Genomic DNA, 14427 nt, shown 5'->3' with positions numbered 1-14427 from the left:
GTGGGGGCCTAAAACAAAAACAAACAAACAAACAAAAAAAAAAGAAAGAAAGAAAAGAAAAAAAAAAGACTAATTTGCTGTGGTAAAGGGCATGTGATTTTGGTGCTGAGACATATGAGCGACATGATATAGACAGGCTAGTGTGGATCATTACAGACAGCTTCACTGATGGTTCATGGTCATGTGGTAGTTTTAAGTCTGTTATATTTTGAGATATAAGTATTTTAAAGCATTGACTTATAAATACTGATAGTCACAAATGATTGGTCATTTCAGTTACCTGTAAGTGCCTTCAGCCCCTTTGGTTCTTATCCTCCACTAGTCCCCAGGTTCCTGGATTATTCCTATAGCCTGCCTCCTCTGCTTCTGTCTGTGCCTATGCAGCTGGTGCTGTAAATTATAGAATTGCTGCCTAAATTCATGTCTCTAAATTTCAGTCTCATTTTTTGCTATCAAGCAAGAGCTAACAGATTGGGATAGCATAAAAGGGTCAAGTTACCAGAGCTTAGTTGAGGTGGAAGAGGTAAAGTGGAATATAGAGTGAGAGACTGATAAAAGTATTAGCAGCTGCTATCAGAGTTAAGATACCATAGTTGAATTTAGGAGGGTTTTTTTTTTTCTTTGTTATCTCTGAAGTTGAGATATCAGTTTAATTGGTAGCACTTTTTCTTTTCTTTTCTTTTCTTTTCTTTTTTTTTTTTTTTTTGTCTTTTTGCTATTTCTTGGGCCGCTTCCGCGGCATATGGAGGTTCCCAGGCTAGGGGTCAAATCGGAGCTGCAGCCACCAGCCCACGCCAGAGCCACAGCAACGCAGGATCCGAGCCGCGTCTGCAACCTACACCACAGCTCACGGCAACGCCAGATCCTTAACCCACTGAGCAAGGGCGGGGACCGAACCTGCAACCTCATGGTTCCTAGTCGGACTCATCAACCACTGCGCCGCGACGGGAACTCCCACTTTTTTTTTATTGGTATGTGAAATAATGGTGAGTCTTCCAATGGATGACATCTTAGATCTGATGAAATACAGTATTTAAATTTTAGATTCTGTGAGCTGGAGATTGGCACTTGCCGTCTGCCTCTGCAAGGGTTGAATCATGAGCCATTGCAGCTGCTGACCCTTAGCACCCCCTGAAAGGAGCTCAGGGTGGAGATCAGGAGTGAGATGCTCTGTGCTCTGGGAAAGCTGGAAGAACAGGTCCTCAGACAGTTAAATATTTTCAGGAGAAGATTTTATAACCCCAATTCTTACATCTCCTCAGATCTATAAAAGCACTAAAATTCCTCATGGTGATGCCTGCTTCTCATGACTAGCGCTCACATTCAGCAGACCAGCAGCAACCTTCTGCAAGATGTATGCTTGATTGCAGGTACCTTCCCCCTTCACTAAAATCACATGTATACTGATATTCCCCCTACCTCTTTGGAGCATTTTCCCAGAGCCATCTGTAATGCTGCCTCCTGGGCTATAATCCTCATTTTGCCCCAAGCAATACTTAACTCTCAACTTTTAGATTGTACATTTTTTTGTAAGTCAATAGTTTGAAGAGTGTAGAATTTGTAGGTACTGACAAGTTTACTGGTGTAAACTTGGAAAGGTAAAAAGGAATTGTGGTCAAGCCTCTGTACCACGAACATTGAAGATACGTTATACCATGAATTTTGAACACTCAGAGCCATGAGCTAGTTGTAAGAGTTTTCAGCAATGAGATGAAGTGACTAGAAGTAACAGCCCAGAGAGGCAGAGAAGCACATTTTCACCATCAGCTCATCCTTCCCAGTCACTCTTCCGTCTCACGTGTTACTTTCCCAAGAGCCTTCCCTGATTTCTCCTCCTCTCGAGCCTAAATGAAGTTCTCCTCTTCTCTTGTCTCATAATACCCAACACATTTTCTTTTATGATTCTTTATTAGCTTCTAATTATATTTTATTGTGTGATTTTATGTCTTTCTTCCACCAGATTGTAAACTCACTGACAGTAGTATTATGTAATGCTAGCACATTCTAATTACTAGTTTGTATTTGCTGACTAAATGAATTAAAGTAGAGAAAATGAGGCTGTCTGTGACTAGACTAAGGGTGCACTCTACTCTGAAGTCACAGTAACTATACAGATGACATCTTACTGAAACTGACTCTTTTTGGTGGTTCGTTGGTTGTATTTTTGAGTTTTATTTGTTTTTTCTGAGTCTCAGGTTCCTCTATATTAGGTTAAGATGCTGGTAACTATCTGACAGGGCTAGAGTAACCATTAAATGGGAAAATATATGGAAAGCATATAATACAGCACCTTTCACATAGTTGATACTCAGTAAGCACTAGGCTGCAAATAGCATTCTGACTGTTTTTCTCCTGAAAAAATTAAAATTTAAAGCCCTTACATCTCACCTGGACTATTGTGGCTGACACGGGACTAATTTTCTTGACCTCTTCCCCCGCCTTCCATTTTCTTCTCTATACTTGAGTTGAGTGATTATTCTAAAACACTGGTCATTTAGCTTCCTTTTTTTTTTTTTGCCATTTCTTGGGCCACTTCCCGTGGCATATGGAGGTTCCCAGGCTAGGAGTCTAATTGGAGCTATAGCCACCAGCCTACGCCAGAGCCACAGCAACTCGGGATCCGAGCCGAGTCTGTGACCTATACCACAGCTCACGGCAACGCCGGATCCTTAACCCCTGAGCAAGGCCAGGGATCAAACCTGCAACCTCATGGTTCCTAGTCAGATTCGTTAACCACTGCGCCACCACGGGAATTCCGTAGCTTCCTTTGTTATATTTCTTTAACCTCTGCTCATTGCTCACATGGTTAAGTCTAAACTCCTTGCCTTGAGCTTCAAGGCACTTCAGGGTCTACTACTTTGGTTTCTTTTCTTTTTTTTCTTTTTCTTTTTTTTTTGCTTTTTAGGGCCACACTCAGGGCACATAGAGGTTCCCAGGCTAGGGATCGAATCGGAGCTGTAGCTGATGGCCACAGCTATAGCAATGAAGGATCCTTAACCCACTAAGCAAGGCCATGGATGCTAGTCAGATTTGTTAACCACTGAGCCATGGTGGGAACTCTATGGTTCTCTTCTCATTCCCTCCTCCCATTTTCCCCTTGCCTGCCCTTTACACTGTAGTAAACCACGCTACTTGTTTTCCAAACATCCCACACTTTTCAACATTCTTTGCCTTTGTTTTGGAATTTCTCTCAGACTGGAATGTCCTCTCCTTGTTCTGGGTCTAATGGGTTCCTATTCATTCTTAAAGTTACCACCTTTCCTGACCTTTGTAGTTTATGTAATCTTCCACTATTGTGTTATTACACTGTCATGTATACTGTAAATATGACATATATTTACATGTCTTTCTTTCAAACAAGATTATGAACTGTTTGAAGGCAAAATGATATATTCATCATTATTCACAACACTTGCATCTAGTGGGTGCTTAGTAATAATTTGTTGAATTAAATGAACTATGGAACATATAAACCTATTTTGTTTTAACTTAAAATAGTTACTAGAAGATATAGGTTTTTTTTTTTTTTTTTTTTTTTTTTTTTTTTTTTGGTTGTTGTTGTTGTTGCTATTTCTTGGGCCGCTCCCACGGCATATGGAGGTTCCCAGGCTAGGGGCTGAATCAGAGCTGTAGCCACCGGCCTACGCCAGAGCCACAGCAATGCGGGATCCGAGCCGCGTCTGCAACCTACACCACAGCTCACGGCAACGCCGGATCGTCAACCCACTGAGCAAGGGCAGGGACCGAACCCGCAACCTCATGGTTCCTAGTCGGATTCGTTAACCACTGCGCCACGACGGGAACTCCGAGAAGATATAGGTTTGAGTGAAGATTTAACGAAAAATCTGAAGTAGGGCTCCAACAGAGGGGGAATAACTTAGTTATGAAAATTATCAGTAAGCAATTTCTGGTACTAATCCAGCTGGTATATGAACAATATTCATTTGTCTGGGAAATTAGCATTAGGGCACAAGTCTACTCTTGTTTCAGAGGCTGAAGAGGAGATACAAGAGATCTGACAGGGGATTGAAAAAAAAAAGAAAGAATGAAAGAAACCCCATAGGGCAAGAGAGACTTGACAGTAATGGCAGTAACTTGGTTTGGGCTTGAAATGTGATCTGGCAGTCAAAGGAAAGCTAGTGCTATTCTAAGCAGCGAACAAAGAAGAATTGTGCCACAGCAGAGGGAGTTGGCAAGAGCCCACTGGGAGTATTACATTTAGCACAGTGTCAGCATGATAGAAACAGAAGGTGGTGAGTTCTGAGAACAACTGTAGTGCTGAAAGGGATAAATAGATGAATTTATGAAGATCATTTAAAGATGTTAAGCGTGCAAGGTTGACTGAAATCTGCCAACTATGAGATCCAGGAGAGAGAGACACTCCCAAATATCTGAAGGTTTATTAACATTGGAGCAAGAGAGGAATTATTTAGCCTGGACTAGGAGACTTGGTAAGAAGGTGAAACTGAGGGCAGGCAAATTTATAGTTCTCTAAAAGGAATGTCCTGATGTAGTTTTTGGGTAATGGTGTTACCTTCATCCCTCAGAACTTTTTATAGTATGAAGCTGTAAGGCCAAAAGGTAAGACTTGAGAAGCTCTTTCCCTTGAAAAACTGCTGTGGAATATTTTGGTCTTATGAATAAAGAGAATTGTTGTCCTAGAGGGCAGGTTATGGAGAATTGGTTTAGCTTGTGTTAGCCACACCCAGCAGGTTGCACACTATGCACAACAAGGCAGCTTGATTCTTGAGGTTCTAAAATAAAACCACTGATCATTATAGGCTTCATGCTTCTTAATCTGTTTCAGTCATTTAGAAACTTTGGCAGATTTCCTAAGACCATCCCTTTGGAAGAGAACGATGGAGCAGTAAGCCAAATGTAAACTTAAAAAAACAAAAACAAACAAACAAAAAAACAACACAGAGGGAATCCTATTGAAATGAATGTTGTCTGTTACAAGATGGCATAACATCCATCCTCGGGTTGAGATTTGAGATTGTCCTTGGGGATGGGGATGAAGAAGCCTTGGGCTGGTACTCACTTGTTGTTCGGGACATTTTAAATGCCAGAGAATGGTGCCGTTGCCTTCAGTGCTGCCCAGATCTCTACGTTATTTCTCAGTTCAGATAGGACAAGGAAAAACATGGTGATTCACTTAGAGAGATTTTGTTTCCTGAGGCAAACGTATTTGAGCGTTCAAGTGAAATAACTAAAAGAGCTCACAGTGTACTAAGATTTTAAAAACTTGTGTCTCTTTCCTCATGTCTGGCGCCATGACTTCTAACTGCTTATCAATAAAAGCCAACCACATAGGAGGAGTTCCCGTCGTGGCTCAGCAGTTAACAAACCTGACTGGTATCCATGAGGACTCGGGTTCAATCCCTGGTCTTGCTCAGTGAGTTAAGAATCCAGCATTGTCATGAGCTGTGGTGTAGAGCAGCTCGGATCCTGCTTTGCTGTGGCTCTGGTATAGGCCGGCAGCTGCACCTCCAATTCCACTCGTCGGTGGGGAACCTCCATGTGCCACGGATGCGGCCCTAAAAAGACAAAAAACAAACAAACAAACAAAAACACAGAGAAGCCAACCATATTGCAGCTTGAAACAATGTTGGCTGTGAAGAATGTGGAGTCAGGACCAATTTAAACAGCTGATTCTTTCCTCAGTTAAATTATGTTCCGTGTGTCAGTGTGGATCTTCCAAGAGGCAGATGTCAAGTCAGGCTTGACACAAGAGGCATAAGATTTATTGGAGGAAGGAAGGAAGCACCTGTAAACTATAGAGGAAAGGGAGCCAGGAATAGGCAGGAGAGCTTTCAGAATGTGATAGAGGACTAACAGCTGGGAAGGAAGCCTGGGAAGGAAGACAGGTCAAGTGGGGAGAACTTCAGACCACAGTACAAGATCTCAGCCAGGTGGATGTGGAGGCCCTAAGCACAAGTTGCCATGGCGTCCCCTGGTGGTACAGTAGGTTTAGGACCCAGCACTGTCACTGCTGTGGCATGGGTCACTGCTGTGGCGTGGATTCAGTCCATAGCCCTGGAACTTCTGAATGCTGTGGGTGTGGCCAAAAAAAAAATGTCACCTGTTTGGGTAATTCTGTACGGGGCAGAATTACACTCCAGCTATTATACTCTCAGAAAACCACCCAAGAAAAATGGAAGTATATGTATGTATAAAGACTTGTATGTAATGCTTTTCTGCACCTGTGGAGATGATCATATAGTTTTAACCTTTTTGTTTATTAATATGGTAAATTACATCAATTGATTTTCAAATGCCAAAGCAACCTCCCATTGTAGGATAGCTCCACTTGATTGTGACATATTATTCTTTTTATATATTGCTAGAATTGATTTTCTAAAAATATGCTAAGAGTATTTGACTCTCTATTAGTGAGAAACATTAGTCTCTAGTTATCTTTTCTTACTATGTCTTTGTAGAGTTTGTGTAAAATTTGTATTATTTCTTCTTTAAATATTCAGTGAAATTTACCAGTTAAGCCATCCGAGCCCATTTTTTGTGTATATGAGGAAGAAGGTTTTTAACCACAAATTCACTTTCTCTAATAGGGCTGTTCAGATTTATTTGTTTCTTCCCGGAGTTCTCATTGTGGCTCAGCAGAAGCAATCTGACTAGGAACCATGAGGTTTCGGGGTTCCATCCCTGGCCTCGCTCAGTGGGTTAAGGATCTGGCGTTGCCATGAGCTGTGGTGTATATCGCAGACTCATCTCCGATCCTGCGTTGCTGTGGCTGTGGCATAGGCCAGCAGTTGTAGCTCAGATTTGACCCCTACCTTGGGAACCTCCATATGCTGTGGGTATGGCCCTAAAAAGCAAAAAAAAAAAAGAAAAAAAGAAAGATTTGTTTCTTCTTGAATGAGTTTTGTGTCTTTCAAGGAATTTGTTGAATTCATTAGAAAAAGTTACTCATAATATTTTCTAATTTTCCTTTTTATATCTGTAGAATTATAACGATGTTACCTCTCTCATTCCTGATATTTTTTTTTTTGTTTTTTTGTTTGTTTTGGTTTTTAGGGCCACACTCTTGGTATATGGAGGTTCCCAGGCTAGGAGTCAAATCTGGAGCTACAGCTGCCGGCCTACAGTACAGCCACAGCAATGCAGGATCCTTAACCCAATGAGCAAGGAGGCCAGGGATCAAACCCACAACCCCTGGTTCCTAGTTGGATTCATTTTCACTGTGCCACGATGGGAACTCCTCATTCCTGATACTGTTAATTTGGATCTTCTTTCTCTTTTTTTCCCTCATCAATTTGACTAATGTTTTATCTGTTTCATTCATCTCAAAGTACTAACTTTTGGTTTCAATGATCTCTATTATTTAGTTTCTAGTTTGTATTTTATTAGTTTCTATTCTGATTTTATTATTCCTTTTTTATGTTTACATTGTGGTTTTTTTTGCCTAATTGAATTTTTTTAATTACTCAATGAATTTATTACATTTGTAGTTGTGCAATGATCATCATAATCCAGTTTTATAGGATTTCCATCCCACAACTCCAGCGTATCCCCTGAACTGTCTCATTTGGAAACCATAAGTTTTTCATAGTCTGTGAGTCAGTGTCTATTCTACAAAGAAGTTCATTCTGTTCTTCTTTCAGATTCCACATGTCAGTGAAAGCATTTGATGTTGGTGTCTCATTGTATGACTGACTTCACTTAGCATGATAATTTCTAAGTCCATCCATGTTGCTAAAAATGCCGGTATTTCGTTCCTTTTAATGGCTGAGTAATATTCCATTGTGTATATGTTACCACATCTTCTTGATCCACTCCTCTGTAGATGGACATTGAGGTTGCTTCCATGTCTTGGCTATTGAAAATAGTGCTGCAACGTTGGGTTTTATTAGCTCTTCTTTTTCTAGTTTCTTAAGGCAGATCTGAGGTTTTTGACTTGACTTTTTTTTGTAATAAAAGTGTTTAGCGTAATACATTTCTAAGTGCTGCTTAGCTATATCCTACAAATTTTGATATACTATGTTTTCTTTCTTTTGCAGGGGGTGGGGGTCAGGGAGCATGTCCATGGCATGTGGAAGTTCTGGGCCAGGGATCAAATCCAAACCACAGCAGCGACCTGAGCTGCTACAGTGACAACATGGATCCTTAACCCGCTGTGCCACTGGAGAGCTCCATGATAGACTATGTTTTCAGTTAGCTTAAAATAAGTTCTAATTTCCTTTTTTTCTTTTAATTTCCAGATGTTTAGTGGACTTTCAAGGTATCTTTCTGTTACTGTTTTCAATTTCATTGTCAGCAGAGAATGTACATTGTTTGAATTGAATTCTCTTAAATTCATTTAGACTTGTTTTATGGCCCAGAATACATTTTATCCTGTTAAATGTTCTACAGGCACTTGAAAGAATGTATTTTTTGCTGCTCTCAGGTCGAGTGTTTGATAAACATCATCGAGGGCAAGTGGGTTGACAGTGTTGTTTAAGTCTTCTATAATCCTTTCTGGTCGTCCATTCCATCAGTTAAGAGAGGGCTATTGAAATCTCTGTCTGGAACTGTGGATTTGTCTATTCCTCTTGGCAGTTTTGTTTCATATGTTTTGGAGCTTGGTTAGATATAGAACCACTTTGGATTATGTTCTTAATGAACTGACCCCTTATGATTAAGAAATGACATCTTTTATTCCTGGTAATAGTCTTTGCTCTGAAATATACTTTACTTGATATTAGTAAAGCCATATCAGGTTTTAAAAAAGAAATCATATTGTAATTTTTAAAAAGCTACAAATGGAGAGTATTTTGAAACAATTATTTGGTTAAATTCACTGAGGGAGGGGTGTTAAAGTTTCTGTATTTTCTTTTTCTCAAGAATAATTGCCTGAAGGGTGGGGACATAGTGCATGGATGCCTTTATTACTTAATTTTGCTATTTTTAGGAATTATGCACCACTAGTGTGTGAGGCTGAGAAGCATCCAGTTATATATTAGATTTAAATGTTAGTAAATCGTAAACAAAAGACAATTTATGTAGAGGAAAACGCATTCAAAATTTTCCCCTCAGTAAAGTATACAGAAAATCTGCTTGAATGAGACATATAATTTTTAATGACTCAAGCCTTTAATCCTCAGAAAGAAGTAGGTATGATTAATAAGCTGAAGCTAGTGTATATTGAGTGCCTCATCATCATATAATTAGATTCAGATCACCTGAAAATGTATATAAAATGTAGTCACTTCAGCTTTCTTTTGATTAGTATTAGCATAGTATATTTTTTCCATTCTTTTTCTTTTCTTTTTTTTTTTTTTTTGGCTACACCTGTGGCATGTGGAAGTTCCTGGGCCAGGGATTGCACCTGTACCACAGCAACGACCCAAGCAACTGCAGTGACAGCTCCAGATCCTTAACCCACTGTACCACAAGGGAACTCTCATTCTTTTTCTTTTAGTGTGTTTGTATCTGTCTATTTCTTTTAGGCAGCACATAGGTGGATCTTGCTTTTATCCAATCTGATAACCTCTGCTTTTAAGTGGGGTTGTTTAGACCATTGATATTTGATGTGATTGTTAATATGGTTGAGTGTATATCTGCCATCTTACTGTATGTTTCTCTTTTCCCCAGTCTATCCTTTGTTCCCCCTTTCCTGTTTCTTTCATATTAATTAAGTGTATTTTAATTATTTGCTTTTATCTTCCAACTACTTACTGTTATAACTCTTTCTTTTCTCTTTTTTAATAGTTGTTTTAGAGTTTATGGTACACATCTTTATCAGAGACTACATTCATATAATATTATAGCACTTCAGAAATAGTATGTTAATCTTATAATAGTATACTTCCACTTCTCCCCACTCATCCTTTGTATTATTGCTATGATACATTTTATTTCTGCATATAACTCAACAAATCTTTTAATTTAATTTATTTATTTGCTATAAACATTTATTTTAGAAATATCTTAATTACATATATTTGTGCTTTAATGAAATGTATTTGATATATAACATTATTTAAGTTTAAGGTGTATGGCATGTTGATTTGATATTTATATGTTGCAGTATGATTGCCATTCTAATGTTAGCTAGGACCTCTGTCACATCACATATATATTTTTTGTGGTGGAAATAATTAAGATATAGTCTCAGCCCGTGTGATGTTATCACTGTGCTGTATAGTAGATCTCCAGGTCTTATGTATCTACTATTACAAGCTTATACCCTTAAACAACCTCTCTCATATTCTCCCCACTCCCTAACCCCTTAGTAATCACCATTTACTGTCTGATTTTATGAGTCTGGCTCTTTTAGATTTCACATATTAAGTTAAATGATACAGTATTTGTCTTTGTCTCGTTTATCTCAGCATAATGTCTCAAGTTCTATTCATGTTGTTGCAAACGGCAGAATTTCCTTCTTTCTCATGGTTGAACAATATTTTATTGTATATACATATATACCTTATTGTAATTATCTATTTATTTATTGATGGGCACTTAGGTTGTTTCTGTATCTTAGCTATTGTGAATAATGCTACAATAAACATGGGATTGCATGAATCTCTTTGATATCCCATTTTCATTACCTTTGAGTATATATTCAGAATTAGAATAACCAGATCATTGCTCTATTTTTTTTTTTTTTTTTTGTCTTTTTTAGGGCCACACCTGTGGCACATGGAAGTTCCCAGGCTAGATGTCAAATCAGAGCTGTAGCTGCCCGTCTATACCATAGCCATGGCAACGTGAGATCTGAGCCATGACTGGGACCTACACCACAGCTCGTGGAACGCCAGATCCTTAACCCACTGAGTGAGGCCAGGGATCGAGCCCACATCCTCATGGATACTAGTCAAGTTCATTACACTGAGCCACAATGGGAACTTGTCATAGCTCTATTTTTAATTTTTTGAGGAAACTCTCTCTTGTTTTCCATAGTGGCTAGACCAATTTACGTTCCCACCAAGAGTGTACAAGACTTTGTTGGAAGAAATTGAGGAGGACTCAAACAAATGGAAAGACATCCCATATTTATGGGTCAGAAAGTATTAATATTGTTAAAATGTCCATACTACTTTAAGCCATTTATAGATTCAACACAATCTCTAAGAAAATTCCAATGGCGTTTTTCACAGAAATTTAAAAAATGATCCTAGTATTTATGTAGACCCACAAAATACCCTTCATAGCCAAAGCAGTCATAAGAAAGAACAGAGTCAGAGGCATCATGCTTCCTGATTTCAAACTATAGTACAAAGCTACTATAATCAAAACTATATGATATTGCCATAAAAATAGGCACATAGACCAATTGGCTAGATAGATAGCCCCAAGTTAAACCCCTTCATATGTGGTCAGTATATTTGGCTGCATAAAAATTGACCTCCAAATAGGAAAAAAACTTGGAGCAAGGGAAACTTTCATTTCCAGTTCTGAAATGATGGAATTTTCTATCAGAATCTTGTATTTTATAAATCTCTATGTATATAAAGGAGTGAGATGAACATTTTTATATCTGCAGATAGGATTATAAAATGGTACACCTCTTCTCAAAGTTCCCGTCATGGCTCAGTGGTTAACAAATCCGACTAGGAATCATGAGGTTGCGGGTTCGATCCCTGGCCTTGCTCAGTGGGTTAAGGGTCTGGCGTTGCCGTGAGCTGTGGTGTAGGTCACAGACTCGGCTCGGATCCCGCATTGCTGTGGCTCTGGCGTAGGCTGGCAGCTACAGCTCTGATTGGACCCCTAGCCTGGAACCTCCATATGCTGCAGGAGAGGCCCCAGAAATGGCAAAAAGACAAAAAAAAAAAAGGTTCACCTCTTCTGGAGAGAACATGTTATTCTGGCAGTAGAGAACATGTTATTCCTTTTGACTTAATAATTTTTTTTCCTTTTTTGGCTGCCTCATGGCATATGGGTTTCCCAGGCCAGGGATCAGATCCAAGCTGCAGTTGCGACTTACACCACAGCTGCAGCAATGCAGGATCCTTTAACTAACTGTGTAGGGCCTGGGATCCAGTGTCCTGGTGTCCTGGCACTGCAGAGACACCACCAATCCCATTGCACCACAGTGGGAATTCCTGACTTACAATTCTACTTCTAGAAATTTAAAGGAAAAAAAAAATCACAGACATGGAAAGATTTAGATTTAGTGTTTGTTGGATTGTTATTTATAATACTATGAATTCAGAAACAACTTTATTTGGACAATAAGGGATTTTAAATAAACTAGGATATATTATTCAGTGGAATACTAGCCACTTTATAAAACATTGTAGAGATACACAATTTATGCAGCATATGTTGTTGAGTGTTTACTATAAATAACCTATCTAAAATTGCACAGTAACAGAGTTCTGGTTGTGGCACAGCAGAAACGAATCCAACTAGGAACCATGAGGTTGCAGGTTTGATCCCTGGCCTCGCTTAGTGGGTTAAGGATCTGGCGTTGCTGTGAGCTGTAGTGTAGGTTGCTGGACCCCGTATTGCTGTGGCTCTGGCGTAGGCCGGCAGCAACAGCTCCAATTAGACTCCTAGCCTGGGAACCTCCATATGCCGCAGGTGTGGCCCTTAAAGGACAAAAGACTAATAAATAAATAAATAAATAAGTAAGTAAAATAAAATTGCACAGTAAGGAGTTCCCATTGTGGCTCAGTGGTAATGAATCCAGTTAGGATGCGGTTTCCATCCCTGGCCTCACTCAGTGGGTTAAGGATCCCGTGTTGCCATGAGCAATGGTGTAGGTTGCAGACACCTACAGATCTGTTGTTGCTGTGCCTGTGGCGTAGCCCAGCAGCTACTGCTCTGACTTCTGTATGCCCTGAGTGCAGCCCTAAAAAAATAAATAAATAAATAAAATGAAATTGCACAGTAAGTAGGAGATCTGGGACCCAGTTATGTTTGTCTGACTTCAAAATCCATTCTCTCAATTACAGTACTTAATGACTTTATAGACATGAAATATGTAATGATATATTTATTTACATGGAAAAAAGTTATGACATCATCTCATTTTTTTTGCCCATAAAAATTTATCAGAAGGACATATTCTAAAAGGTCAGCAATGATAATAGTTGAGTGTTGGGACTGTGATTGATTTTTGTCTCTTGTTTGTTTTCCACAGTGAACATGGATGAGTTTTATAATTGAAGTTTTTAAAAAGTATTCATTTCCAGGGTTTTCGTTGAGGCACAGTGGAAATGAATCCGATCCCTGGCCTTGCTTGGTGGCTTAAAGATCTAGTGTGGCCATGAGATGTGGTGTAGGTCGTAGATGCGGCTCGGATCCTGCATTGCTGTGGCTGTGGCGTAGGCTGGCAGCTCCAGCTCTGATTTGACACCTAGCATGGGTACCTCCATGGGTGCGGCTGTTAAAAAAAAGCAAAAAAAAAAAAAAAAAAGACATTCATTTCATTTCATAGCACAGGGGTGGGGTAGATTAAAAAAATAATCATTCCCTTTTCCCTTCTGTTTCTGAAAAGAGATATATTGCTGAGTTTGGGTGTATCCACTCTTGATGTTGCCTGTAATTTCCTCTTGGCTCTAGTTTATAAAAACTGGAAAGTTGAAACTGCAGTGTTATTCCAGGATCCAAAGATGTGAATGGTTGAAAGCTTTTTAAATAATAACGTTGTAGCCATTATTCAGTTTGTTCCCTAGATCTGGAACCATGGCCACTAGTAACAGGATTCAGAAATCAGAAGCCCAGTATCTAGAAATTTATGTAGTTAGCAGGTTCCCAGGCCCATTTCCTTTAGCTTTTCACTAGAAAATCCTCCTTCGCTTCTCCTTTCTCTCAATTCTTTTTTGTTAGTTTAAGGGTCTTTTTACCTGGATGAAAAGAATTTGATCCAGTCATAAACAAATAGTTCTCTTTGGGGCCTGACTTCTTGTGCATTTCTGTTGCCCTGTAAATCAAACAAAGCTCGCTGTGAGTAAACCAGCTGCTGCTTGGGCCTCCCTCCCTAGAAGAAGGGAAGAGGCGGTAAAGGAACTGGGAAGGACTACAAGAAAGGGTAGAAGCTGAGAGGGGAGAGTATTGTGTTTACATTCTCTGTCTTTTAAAGTACAAGATTAGAATCTGTTACCTATAGCTATTTGTGTTGGTTCTTAGTCATTTTTCCCAGCGGCTGAGAAGTATAGCTAACTAATAACTTTTTCTCTTTTTGCATGTTGGAAACTCTCACTCTTTGAGTTAATAGATTCTAAGCTTTCAGGACTGGAAAACCAAGGAAAATAAAAGGTTTATGGCATGATGTAAGGCTTAGGATTTGGGGATTGACATAAAAAAATAATTCCACGGTGTATAGTTAAATGTGCCCTGGAGGCACTGTGCAAAGGTACCCGTTGCTAGCTGATCAGTAACTTGCAAACATCTACAGTTAAAACCTGGGGGGAACGATAACAGCTGAAGCCAAAAACACATGGCGCAGAAACTAGGTGAGTACTTAGAATCAGATAGTAA

At 39.4% G+C, this 14427-nt stretch overlaps 1 protein-coding gene and 1 long non-coding RNA gene across 9 annotated transcripts in view; both read left to right on the top strand.

Annotated features, from left to right (window-relative positions):
* AHCYL2 (adenosylhomocysteinase like 2) overlaps positions 1-14427 on the top strand; it is a 172082-nt gene that overhangs the window by 62504 nt on the left and 95151 nt on the right. The gene's annotated exons all lie outside the window — the stretch shown is intronic.
* LOC146394956 (uncharacterized) lies at positions 171-4043 on the top strand. The gene is made up of 2 exons (XR_014833915.1): positions 171-3514; positions 3820-4043. It is a non-coding gene; the product is annotated as an uncharacterized LOC146394956 (long non-coding RNA).

Source organism: Sus scrofa, chromosome 18 (genome assembly GCF_054392235.1).
Source record: "Sus scrofa isolate SSC_HxYL_T2T_F1_AM1 chromosome 18, Sscrofa_HxYL_maternal_Yorkshire_Landrace_v2.0, whole genome shotgun sequence".
Lineage (NCBI taxonomy): Eukaryota > Metazoa > Chordata > Mammalia > Artiodactyla > Suidae > Sus > Sus scrofa.
This window is presented reverse-complemented; position numbering and strand designations above follow the sequence as displayed.